Here is an 8,444-nt window from a genome sequence, read left to right as displayed (position 1 = left end):
TACTGCAAGTGAAAGATGCTTTGCTATATACCACTATGAGTTAAGAAGTCCCCACACTGGATTCAGTATTATAGTTGGACCAAAGTACATCGAAATCTCTGACCATAAACCTTTGAGAAACTGCAGACATAGAACAGGAAATGTGTTTTTTCCCCCAGTTTAAAATACCTATATTGTTTAATAACCACAAGTCCTAGATAGATTAGCGTTGAGTTATATGGGCCAACATGAAAATTCCCCAAAGTTACTATCTATAATTAAGTACTTTTATCAGGTTTTACAGATTTGCCATTAAGATATTCTGTAATGACATAGTCATCATATTTATGGACTTGGATTATTCCATAATATCAAATGTGCAGTGTCCGCAATGCTACATATTCTGTTAAGTACAGATATTCTTACTCTGGGGGTGCCCATGGAAATTAGCATACTTAGGGATGGTCCTTAAAGTGTTACGGTTAATGCATCTGATCTGGCGTTTAACATTCAAGTCCATGGGAGTTACTGCCAGATTGGGTGCGTTAACTCATAATGGACAGAAATGAATAACCCCGACTTTTCAGCTTTAAAATCTATTTTGAACATATAGTTCCCTAAAGCTAGGGCATTCTTGAAAAGGGGGGTGCAATGGCATTCTTGTGGAGCAGCAAACTTGTAGGTCGGGTGGGCATTTACATGCCGTACTCTGCTGGCCTGTGCTCAACTACAGCCGTGGTGATCATGGGAGACCATGTCCCGTTATCCCCACCTGTTTCAAGCTCCAAGTACATATTTATTCCTTAGACCTCATGAAACAAAAAAAAACATAATACATGGTATAATTGACCTGGGTCTGCGTTCATTTGAATTGTCACCTTCTTAAACCTGTACATTTAGAGACACACGGGAAGCAGCATTGCATGTGGCAATATTTTGAAGTGGCATACAACATGGATACGGGACTTGAACAGAAGAAATACAAGATGACATCAGCAAGTATTGGCATTGGATGTAGAAAAAAAAAAGCTGTGTGTGCTGTGCACACGCATAGTAAGTGAAACTTCTTTGACTTTTGTCACAGAAATTGTATTTGTGTTGGTGATGTTTTAATTAAAAATCAAAATACGATTTCCTTGACAAAACGCAAATAAATTTGACTTAGAATGCGCGTGCTCGGCACACATCCCCTGTATTAGCTATTTGCAATAAGTGTGAATTCCTCGTGTGTGCGTGTGACTGTGCGTGTGACTGTGAGTGTGACTGAGTGTGCGTGTGACTGAGTGTGTGAGTGTACGCGTGACGGTGAGTGCACGTGTGACTGTGAGTGCGCGTGTGACTGAGTGTGCGTGTGACTGTGAGTGTGTGTGTGACTGTGCGTGTGACTGACTGTGCGTGTGACTATGAGTGTGACTGTGCGGGTGACGGTGACTGTGCGGGTGACGGTGACTGTGCGGGTGACGGTGACTGTGAGGGTGACGGTGACTGTGCGGGTGACGGTGACTGTGCGGGTGACTGAGATGTGTTTTACAAATAGTCTCACCCTTTATATTCTGCATGAATACACCATGAGGTTTGTAAAATTAGTACCATTATTATAGTGTCCTTTGCTCAAATAACTGTGCACTCTCCTGCATTCAAGCACAGCACGGTCCTAGGTCCTCCCTCCTCTCTCCTCTCTCCTCCTGTCCATCGGCATGTCAGCGGGCAGTGGGCGGGGAACGGCGCCGCTGCCAGCCGCTTCTGCGCATGCGTGGCTTTCCTCTGCGTCCCCATGACTACTGCGCATGCGCGACATGGAAGCGGACATGTTGGGGGAACGGCACCGCTGCCAGCCGCTTCTGCGCATGCCTGGCTTTCCTCTGCGTCCCCATGACTACTGCGCATGCGCGACATGGAAGCGGACATGTTGGGGGAACGGCACCGCTGCCAGCCGCTTCTGCGTATGTGCAGAAGTCCGTAAGCATCGCCATTAGTAGTGCGCATGCGCAGCATGGCAGCGGACGTGTGGGGGGAATGGCGGCCGTTAGGAGCGGTGCCGGCGGCTATCACCGCCGCATATGTTATCGGTCATGTGGGGGGGAGTGGCGGCCGTTAGGTGCGGCGCCGGCGGCTATCGCCGCCGCATGTCACAGCAGGCGTGTGAGGTGAGGGGGATGGGGAGCCGTGACGTCACTTACGTTTCACATTTTGCCCCCAACTCTCCCGTTTTACCCCATCAGAATAGGTGCCACTAAAGAATTTTCACTTCAAAAACATGTTTGCTTAATTTTCATTTTTATACCCAATATTCAACATTTTTCAAGTCTACTGTTGTAAGGAGAATAGATCTCGCCTGTTATTTGCCCTACTGCTAATGACCGCAATTCTATTCCTTACTATGACTTAAAACCTATTCTTTCCCATTTGCAAACCTCTTCCTCCGTGAGCTCAGGCTATGCAACTGTACACCCTGGCTTACCCAAAAGCTTTACATTACTTACTGAACGTTGGGGGTGAATTCTAAAAAAAACACAGCCCACCTAGCACCAATAAAGAAAACTGCCATTGCAAGCATCCTTTTTTTGCAACCCATAAACAATTGTTTACATTTCTATTTATTTTATTACGATCATTGACAGGTGATATTGAATTAAATCCAGGCCTTCCCCTTTCCACCAACTGCCACACCACAAAAAATGTTCCTTTCAAATTCCCAAAAGGGCCATCTGTCGTTCATATACATATACGTAACCTATTGCCTATTGCCCAAATAAGATGAATCAAGGGCATGGTGCTTCTTATATAGGCCTAAAGCCATGATTCTCACTGAAACATGGCTAAATTTTAACTCTTGATTAATCTGGGAAAAATTGGCCATAGAGAAGAGGAAGTGTGTTATTTTAGATTAAAAGATTGCTTACAGTTTGTGTCACCAAATAACCCCTGTAGCCCATCCTCGTTTGAAAATGTAGATGGCAAAATGTGCCTCCCACTCTCTCTAAGGCCATTGTCACTGTTGGCATTTGCCATCCCATTTTATTCCCCATCTGATGTGTCTAATTTTCTCAGCCATATATCTTCTTTGAATGGTAACAGCAAGTTTTTGGTGGCTTCAAGCTCAATTGGCTTGACCTCAAAACAATCTGTACACAATTCAAATGACTAAATTTGACCCAACTAATTTCTCAACCTACTCGATAAAATCTTAAAATCTTGTAACCACTCACTGTAATATTGGATTTTACCCTTCTGTCCCAACAGAATCCAATCCTCTGGTATTTTATCTGAAATTTTCAATGATCATGCGTACGTAGAATCAGACTTAAAATCTGGCCCTAAATTCATATTCACTAGAACATTTAGAAACTTTAACCTTCAACATTTTCTTGTAAATGTTGCCAAATGCTGTTGCTACAAAATCCATTTGATACCAAAACCCAATTTTGCACATGACAATTTCCAGTCAGAGCTCATAAAATTCTTCTCTGTGGAACATTGTCAGTCATTGGGCCCTATCTTTCCTGCATTACATAAAATCTTATTGAGCTTTACCGCATTAGGAATGCCTTGTCAAATAGATACATATTAACTCTCAATCTCGAAAATTACGGATACCTGCGGAATACATACACAAGGAAAACAAGAGTTGAAAATAAACACAATACTACACTGGCAATTTTTATCAAAACACGTAAAACCATGCAAAATTCTGGAAGATCATGAATAATATTTGGAGCCCTGTTGCTGCCAAAAAAGTCTGGTATCACAAAGGATAATGATATAAGTTGTTTAATCACACTGCCATTGTTAACGTGTCCAATGAATACTTGGTGGAGTGTTGTACTTTCAAATTGTGAATGCAAAATTGGGACCATAATCCTGAAGACTTGAGTGTACCCCTATAGTAATACCCTCTCCTCACTATGCTTACAAATTTAAATGTATCCCAATATCTAAAGAGGAGATTGATTATTTAGCTTTAGTGTTAGGAGTTCCTGTACAATGTGGGTCTGACCAATTGCAATTGAAGATCCTAACTCTTAGCGTCCCCCGAAATTACTACAACAATTGTCTTCTTAATCAACTTAATCTATTTTGTCTTCTGACCATATCCTTAAGGCTTGTAAAACTGCTAGAGTTGTCCCCGACTTCAAAAGTGATTTCAAAAACTATTGTCTCCAACTTCAGACCCATATCTATTCTATCTATACTATCCAAAATCAAGTGTGTTAATTCCCAATTAAACAAGTACAGTACTACGGAGTACAAGACTTCAAATTTATTTAGTGAATTCAATCTGGCTTTTGACCAAATCACTCCACAGTAGTGACCCTCTTAAGTCTACAATTAGATCCAGTATGGAATAAAACATGGACAATTTACTGATGCAATATTCCTAGATTTTGCAAGGACTTTTCGATACGGTTGTCAATGCTACCGTGTTAAACTCGAATGCTCTGGAATTAGAATAAATTCTTTAAACGGTCTTTCAGTACTTTGTTGTATGTTTTTTTAACATGTAATACATTTTTGGTCAGTATATCCCAGCACCTCTTTTTGTGAATGAGCAGGGCACCGGCAGTGTTTCTTCAATTAGAAGTCCTTCTACTTTACCTGATCTTTGCCTGGGAGCACGCGCAGCAGGAGACTGTCCAGCGGTACCGTGAGTTTTTCTCCAGTCATCAACTTTATGGTGCTTATACTTAGCCAGTTGTTGCTGTAACCTTGATTATCTAAGACTCTAGCCACAGGGTGATGGGGACGCGTTAGATCTTGTTTTCACGGTGAATCGCGCATAAACCCCTCCCACCCAGGCTTACGGGACAAAGCATTTTGCATTACATACACACGGAGACCGCCTTCATATGGACTGTGATTGGTTTTATACTACACCTACTGCTGTCACTAGAGGAATTGGATTGGGAGCTGGTTCTAGTTCAGAGTTTGAAACAATTTACCAGTCTCTCTAAACCACCTCCAGTCTAAGTTATTTCATAATATAATCATGTTTGTATAATATGTCGAATTATTATTTTGGTACATGCGAGAGGAAACTCAATTTAGTTTTCATGGTGTAATATTTTATAAATAAACAATGCAATACAACATCTAAATTATTGGCAGTGGAATAGAAGACCCATTAAAGTGCGGGGTTACTGTATTCAATGTCTAATTGAATTTGTGAGAGCTTTTAGACTGATCTAAAGACCTTACACTCTGGCACTGATTTTTAAATTAATATAAATTCCATTGTTCTCATGTACATGTTTATTAGCCTTGATTATCACTAATGTTTTACGATTTGCTTATTACTAACTAATTTAATGCAGATGGTTCCATGGAACTTTAATGGAAAGATCCCTTTTCTACTGTGGTACATTTTGCACTTGTCACATTAAACATATCTGCATAATCACATCTAAAGAAACGGCAAACCAGATGTATTCAGTTGACCACCTGTCAGGCCAGATATGTCAGAAAAAGACCTCTCATAATAATAAATATTTTAGGTTACATAGAATACAAACCACTTTCACACCTGAACTAAAAGCACAGGTAACTGATCTATAAGCACATCCTGCAACATACACAGCTTCAAGGGTTTACAACAAAATATTTTGATATACTGTATATCATATATTCATGAACAAATCAACTCATTTGCAGTAGTAGCAATTATGATGAACTAATATTTTTTTCGTTAAATAATAATGTAATAACATAAATGCATGTCACCAATTAATAGGAAAAAGAAAGCACATGGCATATACACTGATACGATTTCAAGCAAGAAAAGTTGAACTATATGTATAACATTAAACATACAGCACATACAGTATGAAAGAGTACACACAGGTTATAAGATCACACTAAACCAGTGGTTCCTTAACATCTCATCAAGGATCGCAAGCCACATCAGGTGTCTGAGGCTACCACCCAACATCTATTCAGGTTCATTCACCTGTAAGCAAGTGGATTGCTTATCTCTACAACTTAGTGTGGCCATGGGGTGACATACCAATTAACAGAGGTTGTTCTGCTGCATCTTCTTCCCTTTACATAGCCAAGCAGAATGCCATCAAAGAACAGATTGTTGAAGGGACTTTAAGAAATATAAAAACTATTTAATGATCCAGATGTGACCTCTATATCTATCAAGTGGGTCCCTCAATTCCCTGTGTGTCTGAAGAAACTAAAACGTGTGAAAAGATATTTGAGGGTCAAGATGGCAGAAAACACAATAGAAAGTAATACGCTTATTATAGAAACGGAAAAAAAAACACCGTATTGGTGCAGTCTAATTAAGGAAAGATATCAGTGATTAAAAACATAGCAGCAAACAAAGTGAATGACAAGGACAAGAAAGCAGTTAATCAGCCAGGGGGTTCAATGTAACAGTGTAACTGAGAACTTTACAGACACAGCTTGTTGCAAAATGAGTATTACCTTTTCCCCATCTGGCGTTTGTACTTTTGATGGCGGTTATGATGAAGAAAAGAAATGTGATGATTTTTTTCCCTCAAACTCTGTAATTGTGTGCAAGGTTAAGTCCGAGTCATACCATTACCAAATCAGTTAAATACAATACAGCAGTGCTCCTCAAACTTGTAGTAACACTCGTAGCTCATTTTTTTTAAATGGATATATAACCTGGTCCCCCTTTTAACCCCTGAAACACTGTGATAAAGAAGTAGTATATAAACATACATTTCAGTAATATTGTGTTTGGTTGGACATATGAACATTATTCATAGAGTCTGTTATACAAAAGCTTTTGGGAACTGACAAGTCTTGGGTGATATTTATTGTCTATTGGATGCTAAACTGGTGCAAAATGGCAGCATCACCTTTATCAGAGAAAACAAAATTGCTGGTCAAAGAAAGAAGACTTTTGCCTTTGGAAGATTTAGTGCTGGGTTATTTTCCCTCAGCTGTGCGCACCCACGTGAAAGATCATGGTCAGACACACATACATACCTAGATGGGCACTAATTGATACCCACCTATTATGCAATACAGGGATAGAGGTGCCAGGTCAGACTGCAGTGCCCCTCAGGTACAGGGCAGCCGGGATGGTCCAATGATGGCCACATCAGAGGAGACAATGCAGTGGCCACACTGGAGGAGTAATGAAGCACTTTCAAACATGCATCCATATGCGAGCTGAAATATCTTTTCCGCTCCGCATCAGCTACTGCAGGTGCCCTACATGCTGAATCACAAGCCCTGCCCATACTGATGTACCATGAACAAAATACTTGTGGCAAGCAAATTATCAAAATAAGCAAAAGTGGATTAACACTAGTACTTAAATACACAAACGGTCAGTCCTACCGTGTGCAGACTATGGGAATGATGGAAAAAATAAGAGGGGGCAGTACACAACAGCAGCACATTATCACATAGCAAAAAGGCACATTTAACATTTTAGGGCTGAAGCCTCCTGGACATAAAAGGACCAGAAATTATTTTAGCAGATCTTACTGGGTTTATGTAAAAGTAACTCAGACCTCCCATCCATACAAAACACAAGAAGATTCAATCAGGGGCATTGTCATATAGGATGTCATCAGGAAACGATGACATCTGTATCTACCCACCCTAGGTCCCTGTAACTAATCAATCACCACAAACAAGTACAGTACCAAGAGTGCTGTTTTTTGGGACGGATCAGTGGTCCTAAAAAACAAAATCTAAAGCTGGCTGTCAGGCAGCGTTACAAACACTTCTAGGACTCATTGATTAGTAGAAAACAGTTTGCACCCAGCTAAGAATCACTGTTATACTGTAATACAGGAGTGGCGAGCTTCAGCACAGGTGACTGAGCCATTAATTGAGCCACATGTGCTGAAGCAGGGATATCCTTAAAACCTGGCCTGTTGGTGGCCCTTGAGGCCAGTTGGCCACCTTTGCTGTAGTATAAGACAGTTACTGCTACAATGGTGAGTATAAAATTCATTTTCTCCAGTATCTCGACGGGATTATCTTCCAAGTTCTCTGCAAAAGCACATTGTGGCACACTTAATAAAGCATAAAAAAAAAAAGAAGAAATGAAAATGAATATCTGATTAAATGTACTAATATAACTTAAGTGTAGTGTAATTTTGTGCGCCTCTAATCGTGAGAACTTTTTTTTAGAGAAATGTTACATTAGTGTAAATGATTGGATTTTAAAGTTAAAGCTGCTCAAAATGTTAATCTTGCATTAAGCAGCCATAAAAATGGTATTCAAATATACATTGCTTATGATGCGGTCTTTAATTTGTTGTCCAATTCAAGGTAACCAAAAGAAAATGAGAAAGCTGAATAAGAAAAGGTAAATTAAACCCACTTAAAAATCTTCTTATATGGTATGAAATAAATCATTATTACACAGGGACAACAAAAGATGCCTTCTAGAAGCAAAAATGCACACATTTTCTTTTCCAACGATAAGAAAGCAGTATAAACCTGTGTTTGCAAATCGATAAAACAGAAAAGAC

The sequence above is a fragment of the Ascaphus truei genome, chromosome 5, assembly GCF_040206685.1.
Source record: "Ascaphus truei isolate aAscTru1 chromosome 5, aAscTru1.hap1, whole genome shotgun sequence".
Lineage (NCBI taxonomy): Eukaryota > Metazoa > Chordata > Amphibia > Anura > Ascaphidae > Ascaphus > Ascaphus truei.
The sequence above is the reverse complement of the archived record's forward strand: the minus strand, read 5'-3'. Positions refer to the sequence as shown.